This window comes from Talpa occidentalis, unplaced genomic scaffold, assembly GCF_014898055.3.
Source record: "Talpa occidentalis isolate TD23 unplaced genomic scaffold, MPIMG_talOcc4v2.1 talOcc4.10, whole genome shotgun sequence".
In the NCBI taxonomy this organism is placed as follows: Eukaryota; Metazoa; Chordata; class Mammalia; order Eulipotyphla; family Talpidae; genus Talpa; species Talpa occidentalis.
In genome coordinates, this window is record NW_023600993.1 from 29,142,798 (window position 1) to 29,165,668 (window position 22,871).

The window sequence follows — 22,871 nt, forward strand, 5'->3', positions numbered from 1 at the left end:
TCCAGTCCCTTGGAGAGAACAGAGCTAGGGAATATAAGTGTTTATGGGCTTCTCTCTTTCTCTTAAAATATGTTACGAGTTTAAACCAATGCTTCCTTTTCAGTTTCAGGACCTCATGGTTTTTACTTAAACTCTTTTTACATATGCCTTTCTTCCCACACGCAGAATCTCTGTTCTCAGAAGCAGCATGGATGGTAGAATTAGAATATGACATAATTATCCAGTAGTTTTATCCCACATTAGCCAACAGCAGTCTTAGAATAGCAAAACCACACACCACCATCAGTAATAGTATTTGTGAAAACAGTTACTTTTTGTTGTTTTTGCAATTCTTTCTGTATATTCCACTAGGAACATGCAGTCGAATTAATATAGCTTCATTCTGTTTTGTTTTACCACCAAAATGGATAAATAGTTAGGTTTGCTTATTTAATTTTTTTTTTGTATTTGGGATTAATATTTTAAATTTGTCTGAAATTATTTTTCAAAATTATGTAGCATCAAAGCTATCTGTATCCAAAATATATTTAAATACATCTAGCTTCTAGCCCTGGCTCACCCACTGTATACTTTCCTTTCCTTTATAGAAAACACTTAAAAATTTTTGTGGTTTATTCTCCCCTTGAAAAATATAGCTAAATCTGTACATATTTGTATCTATCTGTCTCCTTCTTTCCTATGAAATAGTAGAATAGATACACATTTTTTTCTGTACCTTTTAAAAAAATCACTTTTTACTAATCTATCCTGAAAATTACCCCATGTGAACAATGGAGCTAGTCCTCATTCTTTATTATAGTTGTGTGGCACTCTGTTATATGGATGTACCACAGTTTATTCAACCAGTCCCTGAATATGGCATTTTGGTTGTTTTTGCCTCAGCTATTATAGTTAGTGGTCATGTGTATATATACAACTCTTTTGTAGATTTGCCTGTATGTATTTGGGATAGATTCCAAGAAGTGTGATTATTGGATTAAAAATGTGAATATATAATTTATGTAATTTTATTAAATATCTTTAATGTCTCCTACATAAGGGTTATGACATTTTGTATCCCTTTTTGCAGTATATAAAATGCCTGTTTTCCCAAACTTCACTAATATATGGTTTAATTTCTAGATTTTTGCTAATCTTTTGGATAGATGAGAAATCATTTCTCAAGTGTTTTAATTTGTGTTTCTTTTATTTTTGCCCAACTTAAAACAAAATAAAATGTAATGATGGCATATAAAATAATACATTTTATACAAAACCCCAAATCTTTATCTCTCTTAAAAAAATAATTTGGCAGTACTGAACTAACAATTCCACATGGTATGACAGTGGAACTGAGTGCCAGTTGTTCACTTTAAATAGGCATGTATTTTCCAGTTTATTATAGACTCCACTTTGCCTCTTTATTGGATTATACTACCTGCCTTTCCCAGTCAGCATATAAATTTGTCAACCCATTCCTTGACTTGGAAAGTAGGTGTATCGGTTATGCATTACCACAAAAATGCTGTGTAACAACCACAAAACTGCTGTGGCACATGACACTGAGCATTTATTGCTCTGGATCTGGAGTGGTTCACTAAGTGGCTCTGCTAATGTGAGCTGAGCTCATTCATATCTGGGAGTTCTTTAGCTATCTACTTATCTGGATTGTTCTTGGTCAATGGGTATGAAGCTATATGAAAACTGTGACTCCCTATATGTAGAAAAGTGTACATTGGTTGGTGTGTTGTTGCTCTTAGCATAAGCTCTCACTGATAGGTTTATGGTTGGTGTTCATGTCACATTTAGACCCATGTGTCTGACTGTGCCTCTGTACCTTTCTCGCTCATTCTTGAATTTCTCCCCTTTAAGCACATTCCCAGCACTGTACTCTCAGGCAGCTGCTAAATATCAGCAAGGATTTTTCTTCTACCTGGGTCTGTTGAAGATAGGACTGTACTGTAGTTCTGCATGGAGGACATGGTGGGGAGAGAAATGGAAATGATCTTAGGAAGTCTGAGTGCCCTAGCAGGAGGGATTCTGTCAGCAGACTGCATTGGACTCAAGCTGCAGCTCTTCCCTGGGTCTCCAGACTGCTGGTCTATCCTGCAGATTTTGGACTTGCAACCAACTTTGGTTGTTGTTTGTTTTCTTCTAAATTAACCTAAAGTTAAATACACTTCATCACTGGGAGAATTAGTTTGCTTCAATTTCATATGAAAAGATGACTATTTCTCACATGAACACAATGCTGACTTTATTTTCTGCCAAACACAACTCTGTTCTTAGGATTCACTCCCTGTTCTGAGTTGTACTACAGAGATTTCTGGCATGAACTGACAATGAAGAGTCTCAGCTCCAGGTAAGTACTCTGTAACTTCTGGGTTTTTCTCCCGCAATGGTGGGGTGATGAGTGGGGAGAAGGGCATGGTTAAGAGAAGTCTTTTCACTCAGCCACAAACCTTTAGAGCATTTTTATGATTATGCCCGCAAAGGATCTACACCCTTCCTGAGCACTTTTTATTCTCTGAAGCTATGCTGGACTCTGGGACTGGTTGGGTTCAGGACAAACCCAGACAGGGTGATGGCACAGATATAAGAATATTTTAGGCTGTTTTGTCTCATTTAACCTACCAGAATATGCATTCAAGTCTCTGGGACTCTGTGTGTCCTGGAGATGCTGGGTTTTGTACACTGGTAATGTTGACAGACAGGTTTTGACACCACCTCTTCGAGGGTCCCCAAGAGTGTATGAGCAAAGTCTCAGTAGCCAGACTGGAAAAGAGAGGAAGTGAGAGGTTAATGCTTGCTGGTGTGGCAGGCACTCCAGACTCCTGTGTGCTACCAGCAGCTGAGGCTGGGATATTCTTCTTCTTAGACTATTTTACAAATATTCCATGCATGGAGTGTTTGCTCTAAATATCCTTTGATTTGAGAGAAGCAACTATGTTTCATAGGGACTGGCAGTTGGGAGAAAAGTTGAAGGTACTCTATAGTTGGGGGCTGAGTTCTTAAATCTCTTAATTTCTAGATGCTGCAGAAACAAAAAAACACATAACAAGTACACAGTCTGAAAATCCTCTTAGGAATCCATTTCAATCTGTGCTTCAGCAGAGAATAGGGTTGTCATCTGAAAAATAAATAATTGTGTAGTCTCCCAGTCCACAATGGGATGAGCAAGGCACCCATGGGCTTAATGCTTCAATTCTGGGACTTATCCCCAGATTCCAACATTAATAGCCCACTGGAGAGGGTCAAGGGGTGAATGGGGGAGGGAGAAAGAAGTGGTAGTGCCAGTCTCCCAAAGAAGCCAGACTGGAAAAGAGAGGAAGACGAATTGTCTGGGGAAAGAAGACGAATGGAGGAAAGTGAGAACAGGAGCTCTTTGCGCCTGATATATCTGCCATCAGTTCAAGGCCTGAGGCAACTTACTAAGGCCTGAGTCTCAGCTTCCTGAGTAATATAGTGGGAATGTCAACTACCTTGGGGAACTGTTGCAGGTTAAGAACATATGTGTGCAAGAACAGCACATAGTAGGTATTCATAAATGCTGGTTGTTGTTGCTTTTATTTTTATCATATACCTGACTGTGAACCTGTGAGGAAGGACAATAGGCAGCCATTACCACCTTCTGTGAGGGCCTCTGGAAAGGGAGACAAGATGAAGGAAAAGACCCTTTGGTTGGGTGAGCCTGTGGTAGGTGGGGCTGAGAATTGAATCTTGGCTCCAGGTCCCCAGCTCAGTCTAATTAAAGGCCCAGAGTCTTGATAAGCCATTGCCTGAAGGGCTGGAGGAAAGGGACCAGCCCTGGGGACAGGTGTATGTTTTGTTCTTTGACCCTCAGCACCTTGGCGGGGGAGGCAGCTGAACTCAGGGCAGCTTTGTTTATCTGAACTCTGCTTATTGGGGCCATGGGTATATCTGAACAGAGTCCTCCACTGGCTGGCCTGTGTCCCTTTTGTAACCCCTTCGGGAGAGAGCCCTGCACTCCTGGTGAGTGAGGCTCTGTTTAGAGAGTTCTCTGGCCTTCTTAGTACGCATTTGTCTTAGATTATTCAGGAGTGTGTGCGTGTATGTTGGACCTAATTCAGATTAATTAATAGGAGGTCTGCAAGGTGAAAAACCTTAAAAGGAAAATGAATCAAAGACAACAATCCATGAAGCACACACTCTCTCTCTCTCTCTCCCCTCCCCAACCTCCTCGTACACCCCCTCCTCCCTCTCATAGTCTCCCTGCTGTTTTGATAAACTTGATACGAACACTACTTGTGGCATCATGGTAAAATCTTTTTTTTTTTTTTAAAGATTTTATTTATTTATACAAGAACTGAGGTACAGGTCAGAGGTGCGGGAGGGTGAGAGGATTCACCAGAGACAGAGCAGGGAGCAGAACAGGCAGACTGACTGAAGACACTGCTGAGGGGAGCAGAGGGTGAGGCAGGAGAGATCTGCCACATCATGTGTGTTTCCCCCCGGCTGGCCAGAAATCGAACCTGTGCTGTAGAGGCTGCGGACAGCTTCACAGTGCGGCGCTCAATCCGCTGCACCACCAGGGAGGCCCATCATGGTTAAAACTTGACCTTTCCACACTATCTGTGAAGGGTGTGTCAGGGTCATTTTCCCTCATACAATGGAACTGTTTTGAAGAATCAAGCTGCTCAGTGTGAAATAGCACCTGGAGTGCTGGCAAAGGCAATGGATTTGGGTATAGTTGACTTGAGTTGGGGCTGTGTGGACCTAGAGTAAGTGGCTTACCTGGCCCTAGCTGCACTTCCTCATGTGTAAACGATCTTGGTTAGCTTACTTCGTACATGTGCCTCATTTTTTTGCAATACAAGATGGCCCTCAACTTTATGTGATGGTTTGACTTAGAATTTTTTTGACCTTAGGATAGACAAAATCTATAGGCATCCAGTAGAAATTATACTTGGAATATTTTTGTCAGTGCTCCAGTGCCTTTTGCCAGTTAGAAGAGAGGGAAGAAACTGATGACCCTGTTGGGGTAGTAGCCCCAATATCTAGTAATTATTTTAGTTCAGTTCTGCAGACATTCTTCAGCCCAGTGTGCTGTCAGCAGTGTCTGGCGGTGGTGAGCACCCAGCCACCCTTCTGTTGTTCACTTTCAGCTTATTATTCAACACATCACATGAGCTGCTCAACACTTTATTATAGATGAGACTTTGTATTAGATGACTTTGCCCAACTGTAAGCTGATGTGAGTGCTCTGAGCACGCCTCAGGTAGATGGGGCTAAGTTATGGTGTTCAGTAGGTTTGGTGTATTAAATGCATTCTCAGCTTACAATATCTTTAAAATATGATAAGCTTATTGGAATGTAACACCATCATAAGTCAAGGAAGATCTGTATTTGTGTTTTTGTCTAAAATAGAGTTATGGTCTTTTGAAGATAAATAAGAACGGAAAACTCAACATTGGAATGTTAGGTGATTATTTGTAATCATTGCTTGGAATGTTCTGGATCATCTCAGGGTATTGGGGAAAATGCAAAAAATTTCCTGAGGTTTTATGACAGATAAGATTGAGAGGTATTGAAGACTTTTGGATAAGGAAAGACAAATGAATGTCCCTCAATTTTGATATCAAGAATCAACATTAGAAGAATAAAGACCCCACACTATATAGAGTGTGGAGCATGACGTAAGTTATTCTTGATAATCCTGGAAATACCAAACAGACCCAAACCCTCTTCTTCTATGTTTACCTTGCTCAGACAAAGCTGCAGAGGGAAACACTGATGACCAGGGGCCTTGGGTCAGTCTTCTTAGAACTGGAGTTTCATCCAGTAAGGCCATTGTTCCTGCATTAGAGGATTTTCTGAGGTTGTGGGATCCTGTTGTTTGACATTCTACATTGGGTGGTGGGATTGTGGGTGGGGAGGGAGAGTTTTATAGGGCCCCTTGTTGGATTGTATCTCCCAACAACTGGTTGCTGCTTTAAGAGAAGCAAATGGTCTGGGGTTTGGGCTGTTAATGAGCATTGGAGGGTGTTGAACATGAACTCCAATGGATTTGGAGAGACATCTGTGATAATATATACCTGGGCATCAGGGCTCCGGGAAGTCCATGTTTAGCAAACCCCAATCACTCTGGAAGAGTTCCAGTTCTCCCCATAGATTTCAGTATATATGATGAAGCTATAACCAGGGAAGGGAGAAGCAGAAGTTCTAGGATTCCAGGTGGCCCATCAAGGTTTCTTCAAAAAGATTAAGTTGTTTTGTTGTTTGGTGTGGGAGCTTCTGATCCAGAAGGGGTGCCCTACTATTCTCACCTATAGCTCTTTAAACCAGGGATCCTTTTGGAATATCTTCAAAAGGGTCACAAAAGAACTATAATAGAATTGCTTTGTAAACAATGCCCTTTATGCAACTTTAGGCTGTTGTAACAATTACTATCATTACGTTGATCTTCAGTGAAGTGTTTTTATTAATCTCAAATGGAGAACAGAGAAAGTGCCTCCTTACTGTTGGATGCAAGTCCGTTTCAGTGTTCCAAGAAGAAAATTCTCCCAGGAATATACTTTCATGGACTCTTTTCCTGAAGATGCTATTTTCCTCTAAGTGTTTACTGGTTAAGCCCCTGAGCAATATTATTCCCAAGACACCATAACATGGACAATATCCAACCTCTTATTCCCTTTAAAGGCAAACAATGTTGGTAGTTTTCTTGTTGTGTGGTCTATGATATTTTATCATCTTTACTAAGCAGTGTGAGAAGTTTAGAAAACGATGAGATTTCTGTTCTTGGCAAAATGGAAGATTAGAAATTCTAAAACTCTTCTATTACAAGACAACTAAAAATGGTACCTACTTAAGAAACGTACTTTTATTTTTTATTTTTTTTAAAGATTTATTTATTTTTATACAAGAACCGGGGTACAAGCCAGATGTGCGGGAGGGTAAGAGGATTCACCAGAGACAGAACAGGCAGACTGACAAAATACGCTGCTGAGGGGAGCAGTGGGTGAGACAGGAGAGGTCTGCTGCACCATGTGGGATCCTCGCTGGCTGGCCGGGATCAAACCCGTGCTGCAGAGGCTGCGGACAGCTTCACAGTGTGGTACTCAACTGCCTACGCCACCAGGGAGGCCCCAAGAAACATACTTTTAAATGCATGGATAACCTTGCAAGAAAATGAAGGAGACCAGGGACAAGTGGGAGTGGGGTGAGTACAGGGGCTCAGGGGAACACTGGTATTCTTGGCCCTCTGAAGGCACTAGCAATCAAGACAGACATGGAACAAGATGGCGGGACTTGTCCAGGTCTAAATACCAAGGAACTGCTCTCCCTTGTTGTTGTACTGTCACCAAAACAGAGGTTGGGAGAACTGACCTCCTTAATGAAGAGATAATGATCCACTAATGATTCATTGAGGGTGTTGCAAAATGATGGTGTTCTAGTTCTATCATTTCTTCTTCTCCTCCTTCTTCTTTGTCCCCTTTCAGAAGGGGAGACAACTAGAAATTAGGTGCTTTCTGATGGGAGAACACATTTCTTCTAAAGTTCTCCCCCCAGAATCAAACCTGAATCTGATCACATCTTTGGACCCTGGTAACTGTTTATAGGAAATACAGGGGGCAGAAGAACATTCTATGCTATACCAAGAGGATGCAAAAGCAATACAAAAAAATTCCAGCTGTGGGAAACTCCACAAGTCAGACAAGTTTCTTTTCCATTTTTTTTTTAAGACTAGATTTATTGAGTCAGTTTCTTTAACAAATATATTAAGAAGAGGCAAAAAGGGGGATGAAGAATTCATAGTGGGAAAAAAGAAAATTCAACTAGGTCATCATCCAAAAAAAAAAAAAAAATAACAACCAGGATAGCAGTTGCTTTTGTGGGGAGAGCGGGTGTTGTGACTGAGATGGAGCACATGAAAAAGATGAAAAGTTTCTGCCATTTCTTTCTTTTTTTTTTAAAGATTTATTTATTTATTTATTTATTTATTTATTTATTTATTTATTTATTTATTTATTTATTTATGCAAGCACTGGATACAGTCAGAAGCGCGGGAGGGTGAGAGAATTCACCAGAGCCAGAGCGGGGAGCAGAGCAGACAGAAGGACCGAAGTACACTGCTGAGAGGAGCAGCGGGCGGCAGGAGAGGTCTGCTCGCCATGTGGGACCCTCCTTTGGTGGCCAGGGAGCAGCCGGGGATCGAACCGGCGCCGCAGAGGCCGCAGGCAGCTTTGCAAGCCAGCGCTCAACCGCTGCGCCACCAGGGAGGCCCTCTGCCATTTCTTGACATAAGTGATAATTATAAGAGTATTTGACTTAAAGTAATGCTTTAAATTATACTTTTTTTCCTATATCTTATTTATTTTACAATAACTAAAGCCCTAAAAAGTTTTTAAAAAGCCCCACAAAGTATATGCAGAACCAGGAATCCCCTTTGCCTGCTTCCCAGACCTTCATTGCATGCATGCCTGTCTGCTGACCCTTGAGGCAGTGCTGGTACTCAAGAGCCAGCTTGGCTCTCCCATCCACAGACCAGGCTTTGCATCTCAGAGCACCACTTACAGTTCAGGCTTGCCCCAGGCTGAGAGGCTTCCTTACTCAAGATTTTAGGTGCTATCAAGAAGAAAACCCCAGTCAAAGTGGGATAGTTAGGTACCTTAACTCATCTTTTGAACCTCAAATTCCTTACCTGTTAATGGGGACTTGAATCTCTAACTGGCTGAATTATGGGGATTAAATCAGATGAGAGCTATGAAAATACATGAAGATGCTGTCATCAGACTGTAGACATTTCAACTCCATTTTGTTCATCAAACAATAATTGAACATATATAATTATAGGTAATGTATATAAAACTCTCTAAGTGAGGTGGCCTTCAATCCCTCACTATTCAGAGTTTGGGCCTTGAACCAGTACCATTGGGATAATACAGGCATTTTTAAGAAAGGCAACATCTCAGGATCCACCCCAGACCTGCTGAAACAGAATCTGCATTTTAACAAGAGCCCCAGATAACCTGTATGAACATTACAGTGGAGAAACACTAATCTAAACACATGAATTGATTTGTTCAATCCTTAAAACAACTCTTTGATTCAAATCCTGCTGCCAAAGTCCTCATTCAGTCTTGGAGTCCCAATACCTAGCACAGGTCTGACCTGAAACACTGGTGCTGAATTAATATACATTTTCTCTTTTTCTCATTTGGAAGGTAGGGAGAGGGCTCATGATGGCAAAATAAGATCTGGGGAGTATTTACATTTTGCCAGGTTTAGGGAAGGTTGAATCCCTGAATCCTGGGGCTTGAGTAGCAACAGAGAGAGAATTGCAGTTCCTTACTCCAAAGCCCTATTGTCACTCTAGTCCTGGTTCATTCACGCATTTCTTGCAAAGGAAGAATTAAGTCAGAATAAAGAAATCACCAAGACTCAGTAACCCAGTCTTTCCTTTTGATAGCAGGTATGTTTATGAATGTAAAAATGGCCTCTGGAACCCCAGTTGGGGATACAACCTTGAGAGCCAGCAACCTGGAATGAGCCAGCATCATGTGCATACTGGTCAGAGATTGCTCTGTGTGTGTTTCAAGAAAGCCCTTTCTCCACTTCTGGTTACCTCAGCACTTGCCAGAGAGAATCATTAATCAGCCAGATCACCTTAATTAAAGCTTTCCTATAATTCATTGGAGATTAATATCTATTTGTAAAGAGTTGAAGTTTCAATCGTTAGGTGCAATGAACGTGCTCAAACTGTCACAGACGACTCTAAGTTCCATCAGCACCTCCAAGGCAGAGCAGTGCATGGGATGACTTTGAAGGTCTTATGGGCACTTTATGTATGTGGAATAATATTACTATTAATCACCACCATCTACCATTCTACTGTTGTTACTAAAAAATAACTGCTACTGTAACTATGTACCAGGCATGCGTAATCTCACTTAATCTTCACAATCATCCTATGAGGTAAAATTTACTCTTCCTTTTTCACAGATAAAGCAGTTGAAATTTCAAGATTATGTAACATGCCCAGTAGCTGAACTAGTGAATGTCAAAGCTGGGATCTGAATTAGTTGGAGTCAGGGTCTTCAACCACTGCCTCCCAAGATGGCAAGTTTCCATTTTGCTTCTCTCACCTTTGGAATGTTTATTCCAGTCTGGGAGTTGGAGGTGGGGACAGTGTCCTTATTGTCTCTAACCCAATCAGTCTAATTTCATGTCCCAAACAAAATTCCCAAAAAGGTCTCTCATGGCTCATTTAATTGGTAAAGAAATTGTACCTGCTGCAATGTTTCCTGCAGAAATGTCCAGAGGACAAGTCTCTAGCTGGCTTAAACTCTCAGGAAATATGTTGTCTTATAATCCTGGACAATAGTCCAGAGGAAGGTATGCATCAGAAAGGAAGGTATACTCTAGAAAAGGTGGCTCTGGCACTGTGTTCTTGTGACAACTCTGCCTGGGTCTTCTTCTGTGTGGAGGCTTTGTCCTTAGGCTAACCTCATGGTACAAGTGTGGCTGCAGCTGCCCCAGGCTTTACTTCTCTACTCCAGAGAAGGGGGGCTGGCTACTCTTTAGAGTGAGGAAATTTTCTTGCCTGAAACTTCAGAAACCTGAACTCATGTCTTAATTGCATGACATTTTTGGTCATTGCACATGAATGAATGTATTCCTCAGAGCAGGGGAAGGCCACAAGCTGGCTGGTTTAGGCATGGATAAGTTCAACATCTAATTTTGTTTGGGACATGGGATTAGACTGACTGGGTTAGAGACAGTAAGGACACTGTCCCCACCTCCAACTCCCACACTGGAATAAATGTTCCCCAAACTGCCTGGAAACTAGGTGACAGAGATAGGATGGAAAAATGTTGGAAAGGAAAAAACAATCTCCACTACAGGGATGATTGCTGAATCTCTTGAGTTTCATTATTTATGTGTCGACTCAGGACTTTTCTGGCTTGGGTAGAATGGCCTCTTTCTTTCTTCTCAGGATTTGCTTGACCATGTTGACTGTCAGTGACCCTTTTTTAGGTGAAGATGGGATAAGTCTGCTCTCTGGTGTTCTCTAGCCTCCTCTTTATAGACATAGATGTATTAAAAATGTTAAGAACTGTCATGACCTTCCTGTCTCCAAACTGGGCCTACCCCTTCACCCCTGCTGCATTGCCATGTTTACCATCCCCCTCCAGTGTCCTGTTCTCTTCGGACCTACTAGGTCACACCAACCTGAGCTAAGTAGACAGTCTTGTGTGTGCTACTGTGAGGGCAATGGGTCTGTGAGCTCCTGTTCTGTCTTAACATGGAAATTCCATGGAACCACAGAGGCTCTTAACATGGTGGCAGTGGGTGAGTTATAATTAGAAAAGGAGGACCTCCCTGGTGGCGCAGGCAGTTGAGCGCTGTACTGTGAAGCTGTCCTCAGCCTCTGCAGCATGGGTTCGATCCCGGCTGGCCGGCGAGAATCCCACATGGCGGGGCAGACCTCTCCTGTCTCTCCCGCTACTTCCCTCAGCAGTGTGTTTCATCAGTTTGCCTGTTCTGTTCCCTGCTCTGTCTCTGGTGAATTCTCTCATCCTCCCACACATCTGGCCTGTACCCTGGTTCTTGTATAAAAATAAGTAAATATTTAGGGCCTTCCCTGGTGGCGCAGGTGGTTGAGCGCCATGCTGTGAAGCTGTCCGCAGCCTCTGCAGTGCCTGTTCGATGCCGGCCAGCGAGGGTCCCACATGGCGCAGCAGACCTCTCCTGTCTCGCCCGCTGCTCCCCTCAGCAAAACAATTGACTTTGTCAGTCTGCCTGTTCTGTTCCCCGCTTTGTCTCTGGTGAATCCTCTCACTCTCCCGCACAATTGTCTTGTACCCTAGTTCTTGTATAAAATAAATAAATTTGTTTAAAAAAATAAGTAAATCTTTAAAAAAAAAAAAAGAAAAGAAAAGGACAAGCCAATGTCCCTTATTCCAAAAATGTTTCTAGGTGGCTAAAAAAAAAAAAAAAATCATTGGTCTTATGGCAAGAACAATGGATGAAGAAGAACAAACCAAAGGACATTTGTAAGAGACCTAATCAGAGCCTGGCACATAGTAAACTGCCATCATCATTATTATCATTACCATGTCATTCACCTTGGTCTGTTTACCAATGGTTTTGGTCAGGACATTTAATTTCCTTGAGATTTAATTTTTGTATCAAGGACTTTGATGGTTGCTCTTACCTATAAAATGGAAATGGTACCGTCTTGCCCCTCCTTGATTGTGTTATTATGTTGTTCAGGTGAATAAAGGCAGTGGTGTGCTTTGTAGACAGTAATGGATTCTTCAAATGCATGGTAGAAGGTTGCTTTGCCACAACCTTGCTTAGAGGAATGAATTAAGATTTTCAATAAATGTTAAGTGAACAAGATCATTCTTGGCTTTCAAGGAGCTCAGAGACACTGAGAAGTGACCAAGGAAGTACAATAAATACTACTGAATAGGTCAGCCCAGGGTTCTGTGGGAGTCCAGAGGAGGGGGCAGTAAATGCACTGTGCTTGGTACCAAGCAGGGTTTCTCAAGATGTGACCCTTGAGCTGAGTCTGAGGGACTCAAGAATGGGAGTTGGCCAGGAGGAGTTAGTTAGAGGCACTGGGGGCTATGGGGAGAAGATTTATGAGTGCCATAGAAATGGACCAGGTTCAGCCTGACTGGATGGTGGCACTGGGGTACTGGGAGGGCAGAGATGGTAGACCACTAAGGGCCATGAGTGCCATGCTGAGGATTTGGAATTTATCTAGAGGGCAAGTGTTTTGTGGTGGAATGGAAACCCACAATCACGTTAACTGCAGTATGGAAAACAGATTGGCAAGATTAGCAAGGGACGGAGAAGAGGCTGTTGAAGTAATTCAGAAAGTATTAAAGAGGAAGGGGACAAGAGATGATCATATTTGGGTGTGATTTAGGAAAGCAAGTCAGTAGGTTTTAGGTGACTAATGACTTAGAGGGGTGATGATAAGGATCTGAGGGTGTCAGCAGGGTGACGTGGGTGAGTGGTTGGGTGATTCAGAAATGAGAAGGCCATCTGAAGGACATTGTACTCGAAAAGGGGTCTAATGGTTCCAGATGTTGTCCAGTAAGTCTCCTAAGGATGGTTTTCATGAAAATCTGGATCTGGGGCTAGTGGTCACTGTTGGTTAGAATCTCTGTGCTCCTCTTCATGTCCATGATGAAGATGGCTTGGCAAGCAGGACATAGCAGAGGCTCATACATGTGCGAAAAGGATGAATACATAGATACTGATAATAATTGGTATTCTGTCAACCAAGATGGGCAGCAGGAGGGCTTTTGTCTGTGTTTTTGTGGCATTTGCTTAGGGTGACTCAAAGCAATTTGAATGTCTCTTTGTTGCTTGCAGATGTGGTTGCATAGTAATACATTCCTTTGTCTTGTCCAAATATTAATAAAAATATTTTGCATAGAGCTACAGGCGCCTTTCTGGAAGGTCTAAGGTCTTTGAACAGGCTCTAACTGAGGAAGAATTGATCTCTGCAGGGGAGGAAGCTGTGTCTGTGTTGCACACCAATCCCTCAGCTGAGGATTTCAGAGCAGCTGTCAGTGAAAGGAGAGGATTCTCACTGTTTTTTTTTTTTGGAGGTGATGGCATCTCCCAAGACAGCTCAGCTGCTGTACCAGGACTGGAAGCCAGTATCTGCCTCTCCCCCTGGGCTGAGCTTGGAAACACCAAGTCACATCTACTCAAAGTGGAGAGGAGCATAACCACAGGGAGCGTGGTTTCCCCCCACCTTTCACGGCACTCACTACTTGTGATTTTGGACAAAGGGGTTCTGGATGGAGAAGTGGAAAGAAATGAAGACAGTGTAGTACTGTTGGAGGGAAAGGATGTTCTGAACAAACTCCACAAACAGGTTTTATGGACCCCACCCAACCCCAGACCAAAGAGATCCAAGACACCAAGGACTACAAATCCCATAATGTCATCACCACTGAAGGGAGGATTGCTGGCAACTGAGGGTGGAGTTAAGCAGCAGGGTTGGTATATAACCAGACATGTGGGCCTCGGGGGTCCTTGGTTTTTGCTGGCTTTCTGCATGCTATTGGGATCCCAGCTCAGTGGAACTGGTAGGATGCATTCACTAATTCCTCTCTCTCTTTCTCCCTGAGTCATTCCTTTCTTCATTTTCTCTTTTTGTAAATAAACCCTTTAGTAACCTCTTTGTGCGTGCCTGAGGTTGGGTCTCATTATAAATCCCTTTTAAGCATGCAGGTGAAGACCCACAGTCGTGTAGCTCATTTCACATTGGGGTTGCCCTGTAATAGTACAGGGGCCAGGCTAGGGATGTGCTTCTGCTTCCTCCTTTAATATCCAAAACAGCCCTGTGAGGGAGACATTCTCATTCCACTGAGATGAGGACCTGGAAGCCAAGAGAAGTTAAGACCTTGCCCAAGACCAAAGAGTCCTAGACCCAGGGCTGTTTGATTTTAAAGCCTGCGTTCCCCTTTCAGTCAGATGCACAGAAGAGAGGAGAGACCATCCACAGGGAGCTAGGGTGATCCTTATGGTTCCTAGTGTAGAATGGCTGCAGCACCTCAGCGTCCCCCCAACTCCAGGGAATCAGTAGCACTCTGCTGAACTAATGGAAATCATGAAAACTAGTGATGGAGTGAGGTCTCAAGTAGCCTCAAGGGGCTAATTACAGGCCAAATCTAACAAGATGACATGGAATGAGTATTAAATATTAGTTAGATTCTTGAAAGTGGAAAGACCTGCTGTCTTTGCATAGCTCATCTTGTTTAATGAGAGCCACTAACTACACTATGTAATAGGAATGTTACCCCATTTTGCAGACAGGGAAAGTGAAGTGTAGAGGTTAAATGGTCAAGGTCATACTGCTAGGTCAATGGTGGATCCGAATTGGACACAGGGTCAGTAAGTCTGAGCTGAGAGACCCTCCTATTGATGGCCATGCACGGTAGCTTCTGATAGCAGTCAATTCGAAACCTGCTGGGTGGTTAGATACCCCACCCTACCCCACCCCACCCCCACCATTAATGTCAGGGAGAAAATAAGGCTGCTTACTGTTGCTCCTGTTATTTAACAACTTAAAAAACAGAGTAAATAGAGCAAAGGAATGAGCAGAATTAAGGTCGGGGTAATCATTACTCACACATGATATTATTGTAAACTAAAGCAAAACCACAAGAGATTCCACTGAAAAACTATTTACAATATAGACAATTACAGCATGAGAGTCATATTTTAAAATGGCAAGATCAATGATTTTTCTATGCCAGCAATAATGACTTATAAATCTTACTCTAAAAATCTCATCCAAATAGGAATATAAGTATAAAGGTTTTATGGATAAATGAACAAGAAATATATAGAAATAATATATAAACAGACAATGAAAATTTTACTGGGAGATATAAAAGAAATCATGAAAAATTCCAGAGACATTCATACTTGAGAGTGGGAAGACCCAGTATTTATGGATGACAATAATTTCAATATTAACATTCCAATTGCAATTCTGTTAGCTATCAATATTTTTTTTCCAGTTGAGGTAAGAACCCTCAAATTAATGGTTTCATGTATTTCTTTTAGCCTATATTTTTAATGTATGTTTTAAATTGAGGTAATACATGTTCCTTGTTAAAAAATAAAATCATACAAAGAGACTTGAAAAGAGAAACAACCTTTGCGTTCTCCTTCTCGCTCTAAGACCCGCTTTTCAGAGACAGTCCTTACTAGCATGTTTAACTATTTCTTCTGAAAGTTACTTCCATATTTTTAAGTATTTTGCTGCAATATATGAAACAATTCATCATTGACCTCCTGCTATGACAGATGAAGACTTTGTTCCCTTCTACCATCTCTCCCCGCTGGCTGAATACAAAAATATCCCTCTTAATTTTTTTCTTTTCACATTCAGTGATTTTCTTGCACTTTATTTCTTGTTAGGTCAGTAAGAGTGTCTTCTGAATCCTAATTTTGTAAGATGATGGTGCGAACATCCACACAGATCTCCTACCCCTTCCCACTCTATTATCTGTACTGAAATGTTGACACTGTCAAGGTCAAGGTAGAGGGTGTTTACATTGTGTTCTTTCACGAGAAAGTCTTCTTGCTCGTCTCTAGGTCAGTTTAAATGTGGAAGCTCATTAAACAGCGATTCCATTGCCTGTGACCCTGTAAACATTGTTCACTGCAGAGCCAACTAGTGAGGTGTGTGGTGGCACGGCTTGAAAAGATCTTTCCTTTTGTTTTTCCATGTTTACCTTCCTTGCCTCCTGTAGTCCAAATTCTCATGCATCTCACCCAGGCTTCCATTCTCTGCTCTACCGTTCCCCAAAGGCCATGTCTACTCCCTTATTGTGTTGGGGCTCATAAGAAAGGACGGGGGTTGGGGCCCCCCTTGGTGGCGCAGTGGTTGAGTGCTGGGTTGAGAAGCTGTCCGCAGCTTCTGCAGCACTGGCTTGATCCCTGGCCGCCCACATGGCGCGCAGACCTCCCCTGCCGCCTGCTGCTTCTCCCCTCAGCAGTGTACTTCGGTCCTTCTGCCCTCCTGCACTTCTGACTGTACCCAGTGCTTGTGTGTATAAATAAATAAATCTTTAAAAAAAAAAAAAAGGAAGGATGGGGGGAGATAATTTTTCTCACCTTTACCTAGTAAAGACAACATCATTTTACTGTCCTTCCTAATGGCTTTGTCTTTCCTTGATGATCCTCATCTGAATCATCTGCCTCATGCAGGGACAAAAACTGCTAGAGTTTCTGACTTCTTTATTCTTTCCACATTTAGTAGCTGGTATTCTTCCGTAAAGATTTTTTTTTATCATCAACTAGGTAGAAACTATTTCTCTTTCAAAGCAGGGACCTACTTAATCCTTTTCTTTAACTGATTTTCAGGGTAAGGAGTGGGTGAAAGTGTCATAGGTCAGGCATTCCGCCCCCCTCCATGTCAATCATATTTGTAAAATACAAAATGGAATAAGTCAGGTTGTCCTTTTATGGACCAATGCACAAGCAATCCACTGTGATTTCTGGATTACTTCCTACCTGGGAATCAGAAGGACAGGGAGAGTACGGATGGATTCAGAGCCCTAGACTTCACATCAGAACAGGTAGAGAGAAGACAGACCTCACCTTCCAGGAAAGCCTGGCTGCCTCTCCTGTGGCACCAAGAATATCCAAGGCACTGACTTGTCCCACTGTCATTCCAGTGTTTTAAAATTTCATGTCCAGATGTTTCTAGAATAATTTCTGTGCCTGGCAAAGTTGTGTTTGCTTCAGCATCCTCTCTGCACTCCCCACGAGTCTTGTCCTTACATTGGGCTTGTATAAAGGAGAAAGATCCCAAATGACTCTCCAGCCCTATCTAGTTAATCTGCCATGTTACTGTGAATGCCTCTGGGTTTGGAGTTCATTGGAGCTTTGCAGCAAAAAGAGAAAAGGAGGACATTTAAAATGTTTTGTGATCTTGTTTCTTGCAACAAAGATGATAATTTCTGGTTCAAAGGAACTCTAGGATAGAAGATCTGGCTTGTTTTTTTCGCCCAGGGGGATAAATACAACCAATACTCCAAAAGTGGCCTCCATTCCCAATGTGGGTGCACATACATCCACACAATTTGTCAAAAGAATTTCTATAAACAAATCATAACTGTGCGTAGTTTCCTTATCAGGAAAATGATGAGTGGAACTGGGCAGAAATCTTGCTTACAAAGTGTCCTGCACATCTTGGATATAAAATAGGCAGTGGATAAATATCACCTCCATGCTTACCCCACCCCTGTCAAGGGCGATCTCTGAAACCTCCTCTCATCTGCTCTTCTGTGCCTCCCTGTGTAAAATGGATTGATAATGGGCATCAAGTGGAATGCTTCCTGTGGAAGCAGATAGGAAGGCTCTGTGCTCGCAGGCTTGGATTATAGATGTGTCAAATTAATTAAACAAGGAGACCATTAGACTGAGGTCTCTAATGCTCTGGCGACCTATATAAGCAAACCAATATCTAAGCCTCTAAATGCCTCAAAGTTAGAAACTGAAACCTTATAACAAACAACCCAAAACAAATAGCAAGCTAGACGTCAAGCTATAGCTGATCAATAATTTTCTTACTTTGCTTCCGCCCTTTCTGTGCCTGCTGGTGGAGGGCTCCTAACCACGTCTGGTTTGGAGCCCTCAATTCAAATAGGTTTTTGCTCAATTCAAATAGGTTTTTGCTCAAACTCTTAAAATTTTCAGTGTGCCTGTTTATCTTTTAACAGCAGTGCCATTCAGAAATGGGGAGAAATTTGGAGAAGACGCTACCCGAAACATCTCCTTCCTCTGCACTAGTTTCCAAATCAAGCACCTGAAGTTACCCATCCCCTCGTGGGTAAATGTGCAGCCAGACAGGGTTGGCTCAAAGCAGGACCACTGAGGTGCAAAAGCCCGTCACAAGTCTAAGGCACCATAGGAAGGGAACGGAAGGCCCAGCACGTCTGGTGCAGAAGGAGCAAAATCAAGGCAAAAGCTGCCATTGTTAACCTCCCCAGAGGTCTCTCACCCACACCTGTGTCACCCAGTCCAAGACCAAGAAGCAAGCGCAGCTTCTTCACATGTCTCTGCTCCATGTGCCTCCTCCAGGTCTCCTTCTGGCTCTCCATCCTTCCTCCTTCCCTCTCTCCAGCTTCTTCTCCCTGTCAGCTCAGCTTCACTTTTCCTTGAGTGGGGCAGGGAACCTAGAACCTCCCCTTTCCCTGGGGACTACCCTGTTACAATCCCCCCTTTTAATTTTTATCCCACCATATCTATGGTGGTGTAGATACAGTTACACAGAATTCTACATTCTGGAATTCTGTGGAGTTTTTGCTGACTTCTCACCCAACACTTTCCCCCAAGAAGGAGGGCTGGGGGCAGGTCTACCTGTGTTTCAGCAAATGTCTTTATCTCCTGGACTAGGAACAATGGTGAGCCACATTCTGAGAGAGGGACAAGGGGAGAGGAGTAGGGATGTAACAGGGTGGTCCCCAGGAAAGGGGGAGTTTCCCTGCCCCTCCCAAGGGAGGGTGGAGCTGAGCAGGGAGAGGAGAAGCTGCAGAAGAGACTGAGGAAGGGAGCAGGATGGAGCCAGGAGACCTGGAGGAGGCGCATGGAGCCTAGAGACATGTGAAGAAACTGCGCTTGTCTTTTGGTCGTGGACTGGGTGACACAGATGTGGGTGAGACCCGTGGGGAGGTGACAATGGCAGCTTTTATCTTGATGTTGATTTTGCTCTTTTCCTTCCGGCCTTGTCTGGCTGTTTCTGACCCTTTGCTGTGGGTCCCCACTGGAAGATGCTTTAGACTTGTGGCCGGCTTTGGGGCCTTGCTCTGGGCCATTCCCATATGGATGGACTTTTACCCACGAGGGGACGGGTAACTTTGGGTGCTTCATTTAGAAACTAGACTCTTTGCCTTACCTGTATTGTTTCCTAGTTTTATTAAAGTTCCTTCCCATTAAAGTCTCCTATGTTTTGTGTTGATGCGGAGGATGGCAGAACCCATGTAGAATAGGCAGGTTTGCGGGGTTTGGGCTGCCCCTCTCCCTGTCCTGTAACAGGGAGGGGAAGACAGACTGCTGGTGCCCCAAAGCTGAAGGGCTCCAGAGCACCAAGACCCTGATCCGTGTCTTGGGGTGCCCACCGTTCATGAGATAGGTCCTCTGTAGTTCTCTTACCCAGAGAAGGTAAGTCTGAGAAGCTTTGAGCAAGGTTTCTACTCCTCCAGTCTGGTCTTGTTATAGAGCAACCCCGATATTAAACGGGTTCCTGGCTGTGGGTCCTCACCCACGCGCTTTAAAGGGACTTATGAATACTCTACTACAGACACATGCAAAAGGGTTAATAAAAGGTTTATTTACAAGAGAAAAGGAAATAAGGAAAATGTACAACTCAGGGAGAAAATAGGGAAATAAAGTCTTTAATGCGTCCTACCCGATCCGACAACCTGGAAACCCCAAAGTCACTCTCAGAGCTGACCTGACGCTGCTGCTGGCCAAGAGCCCAAAAATGGAGAGCCCCCCAAAGCCCACGTGTCTGCCTTTTGTATCCACCTGGCTGCTTAACCCCACCCTCAGGTCCCAGCCACCTTCCCTTTGGTGGTGATGGGATTTGGAGTTCCCAGTGTCTTTGGCTTTGACCTGGGGTGGGGGTGGAGTCCACAAAGCCTATATGGAATTTGCTTTGGGACATCCTTTTCCCCCTAACAGTCTCATTTTCGTCCCCTGAGGTATAAGTGAGATACAGAAAAGCACACGGTTCTTCTCTTCCCATCACATAAACGATATTGTAATCACCTGCACAGTCACTGCCCGGTGCCCAGGTGCTTTTTCCTCCAGGCCGCCTTTTCCACCCTCCCAGGGTTGTGGGAACTCTTCTGGCTGCCTCCAAGTCACTGCCCCAACTCCCTTCCCTCTCCCCTGGATCTCTGCCAAAGTAGTCACCATCCAGACAGTAACCAGTTTCTTTCGTTCAGCTTCCTGGTTCTTCCCAATTCCTTTCCTGCATCCTCACTTGGTCCTGGGCCCAGGGTTTGAACTTCCAGCTGCAGCCCCCGCGCCGCCCCTGCAGGCAGCCCAGACACAGTCCAGAAGGGGTTAAACACAGGCCAGCACCAGCTCCACAGGCAGTTAATCCGGGATTCTCAGCACTGATCTCTGAGCCTGTCATTTGCATTTCTCTCCTTTGTGCAGGCTTTTCTTCCTCCCTTTTCCCCGGGCCCAGGCTCCGCATTAGCATAGCGCACCAAGCGCGCAGGCTGCAGGGGCCCCCCGCTGTGCGCCAGCCTGCGCAATCTGCAGGCGCCATCAATTTTTCAGCACTTTTCTCATTTCTTATTACAGTCAGGCCCACGCGGCTCCCCACTCAACACCCTCCTCGGCAGTCCTGCCGGTGAGCTGGCTAGTCAGGGGCTGTCATGTCCCTCCCCGACCCTCCTGGGCTGGCACTTGCTTGTTGAATCTCCCACCATAATTAATCACAGTATTAATCCTGACCAAGCCTGTCTTCCTGAATAATTATGTCAACACACTGGGGTGCCTGGGCCGGACAGAAATTTTACCAACCTTGAGTACAAGACCATATCCTTGCAACCTGGACTGCTATGGGCACCCGACTCCTTGCCTACCCCTGCTGCACACTCACCTGCAGTCTCGCGTATGCATGCACAGGGTCTGCTTGCACATGGACAGGCACATACCCTGCACAAAGCCATAGGTGCAAGTGGGGAGCAGAATGGTAGAGCTCACAGTAAACAGCATATTTTTTTTTTTCAAAGAAGGAAACATGGCCACACAGTGAAATTATCTTTAGATACCAAAGTGGGCGGTTGTCATAGCAATATGTGCATTATTAAGAGAGTGTTGTTCATCCCAGCAGCTAATCTTATAATGAGGCCGGCTCATTATCAGGTTGAGGCAAAGTTGGCTTTTGCTCTCCTTTCTGCTTTGGATCTGGGTCCAGCAGGGTCCTCATCTCCAGCTTCAAGCTGGGTCACTGACTCTTACGCATGCTGGGAGTTTTATTTGGTGACCCCTTTTCTCCTTCCCTGCTCTTCTAGGGGAACAGAGTCATGGGGCTGGCTGAGTGGGGTTCCATCTATATACCCCCTAGCCGGTGCCTGCTGTAGTTTCTGAAACCCTTTATGGCCTGAAAGCTGTTGTCTGAGGCAACTGGACTCTCTGAATTAAAATTTCAGACTGGGGGCCCTCTCTGGTGGCGCAAGGGGTTAAAACACAACCTCTGAGGCTATCTACAGCCACAGCACCAGTTCAATCCCCTGCCTGGGAGCTACTCACAAGGCACAGCAGACCTCTCTTGACTTACCCACTGCTCCCCTCAGCAGTGTGTTTCAGTCAGTCTGCCTGTTCTGTTCCCCACTTTGTCTCTGGTGAATCCTCTCACCCCGCCCCCACACCTCTGGCCTGTACCCCAGTTCTTGTATGCATAAATGAACAAATCTTTAAAAAAAAAATTCAGACTGGCCTCTGCTTTCCTTCTGCCCATTTGTCTTGCTTGCTCTGTCCTAGTTAACCAACTCTAAGGACCAAGCAGTAGTTTTTGCATTGCAGCCACCACTTAAAGGTGATTTTACTTCCCAGAGGTCATTGCAATTTTGTGAGTCCCCAAGATTCATGAAAAGTCCACCTTTACCTCGTTTGTGTGCCTGGACACTCTTTCACTTAATGACCTGATGTCCAGTTAATTTCAAATCAATTTGGAGATTGTTTACCATGTCTTTCTTTGTCTGCTTGGTTTTTCATAAATCGGTATAAAGGTCTATTGGGCTCCAGTTTGGAAGTCATGCAGCCTGTCATTTCCAGCCTCCCCTTTCTTTTAAATTAAGCTGCTTCTAATTTGGCTCACCATTGGGTCAGGGCAACATCCTCTCCAAAGAGAAAACAAGCAATGTCCTGCTCACCAGCAGTGAGATGGTGGCCATGGCTTGAGAGGTGGGTAGGAAAGGAAACGGCTGTATCTCATCGTGTTATTAAGTTTTGTGTCATGGTGAGCAGACGTGACTCCTGGGACAGCCCTTGGTCATGGGCAGAGGCCCCCAGCACTACCCGTGTCCAATCACCAGTCCCTGCAGAGTCTCAGGCAGCCTGTACTGCAGCAGCCCAATGACAGACTAGCGCTTTAAGGTAGACTTTCACAAAGCACAGTCCACCAAAGAAATTCCACTGGGGATGGATAGGAAATGCAGGTTCTAGAGTTCCTTATGAACTGGAGCTGCCATTTTTAACAAGTTCCTTCGGTACATATGATACACATATGTTTTTTTTTTTTTCCTCTTTGTTAGTTTAATATTGTGTTGCTTTTTCCTTTCCCCCCTTTATTTATTTATTTATTTTAAAGGTTTATTTACTTACGCATACAAGAACTGGGGTACAGACCAGCGATGTGGGGG

General features: G+C 43.8%; 1 long non-coding RNA gene across 1 annotated transcript in view; it reads left to right on the forward strand.

Moving 5' to 3' along the window:
- The window catches only part of LOC119258466 (uncharacterized), a 63,875-nt gene that overhangs the window by 5,910 nt on the left and 35,094 nt on the right, over nt 1-22,871 (forward strand). The window contains exon 3 of the long non-coding RNA XR_008551105.1: nt 2,269-2,341. This is a non-coding gene — a long non-coding RNA (uncharacterized LOC119258466). The remainder of the gene's footprint in view (nt 1-2,268; nt 2,342-22,871) is intronic.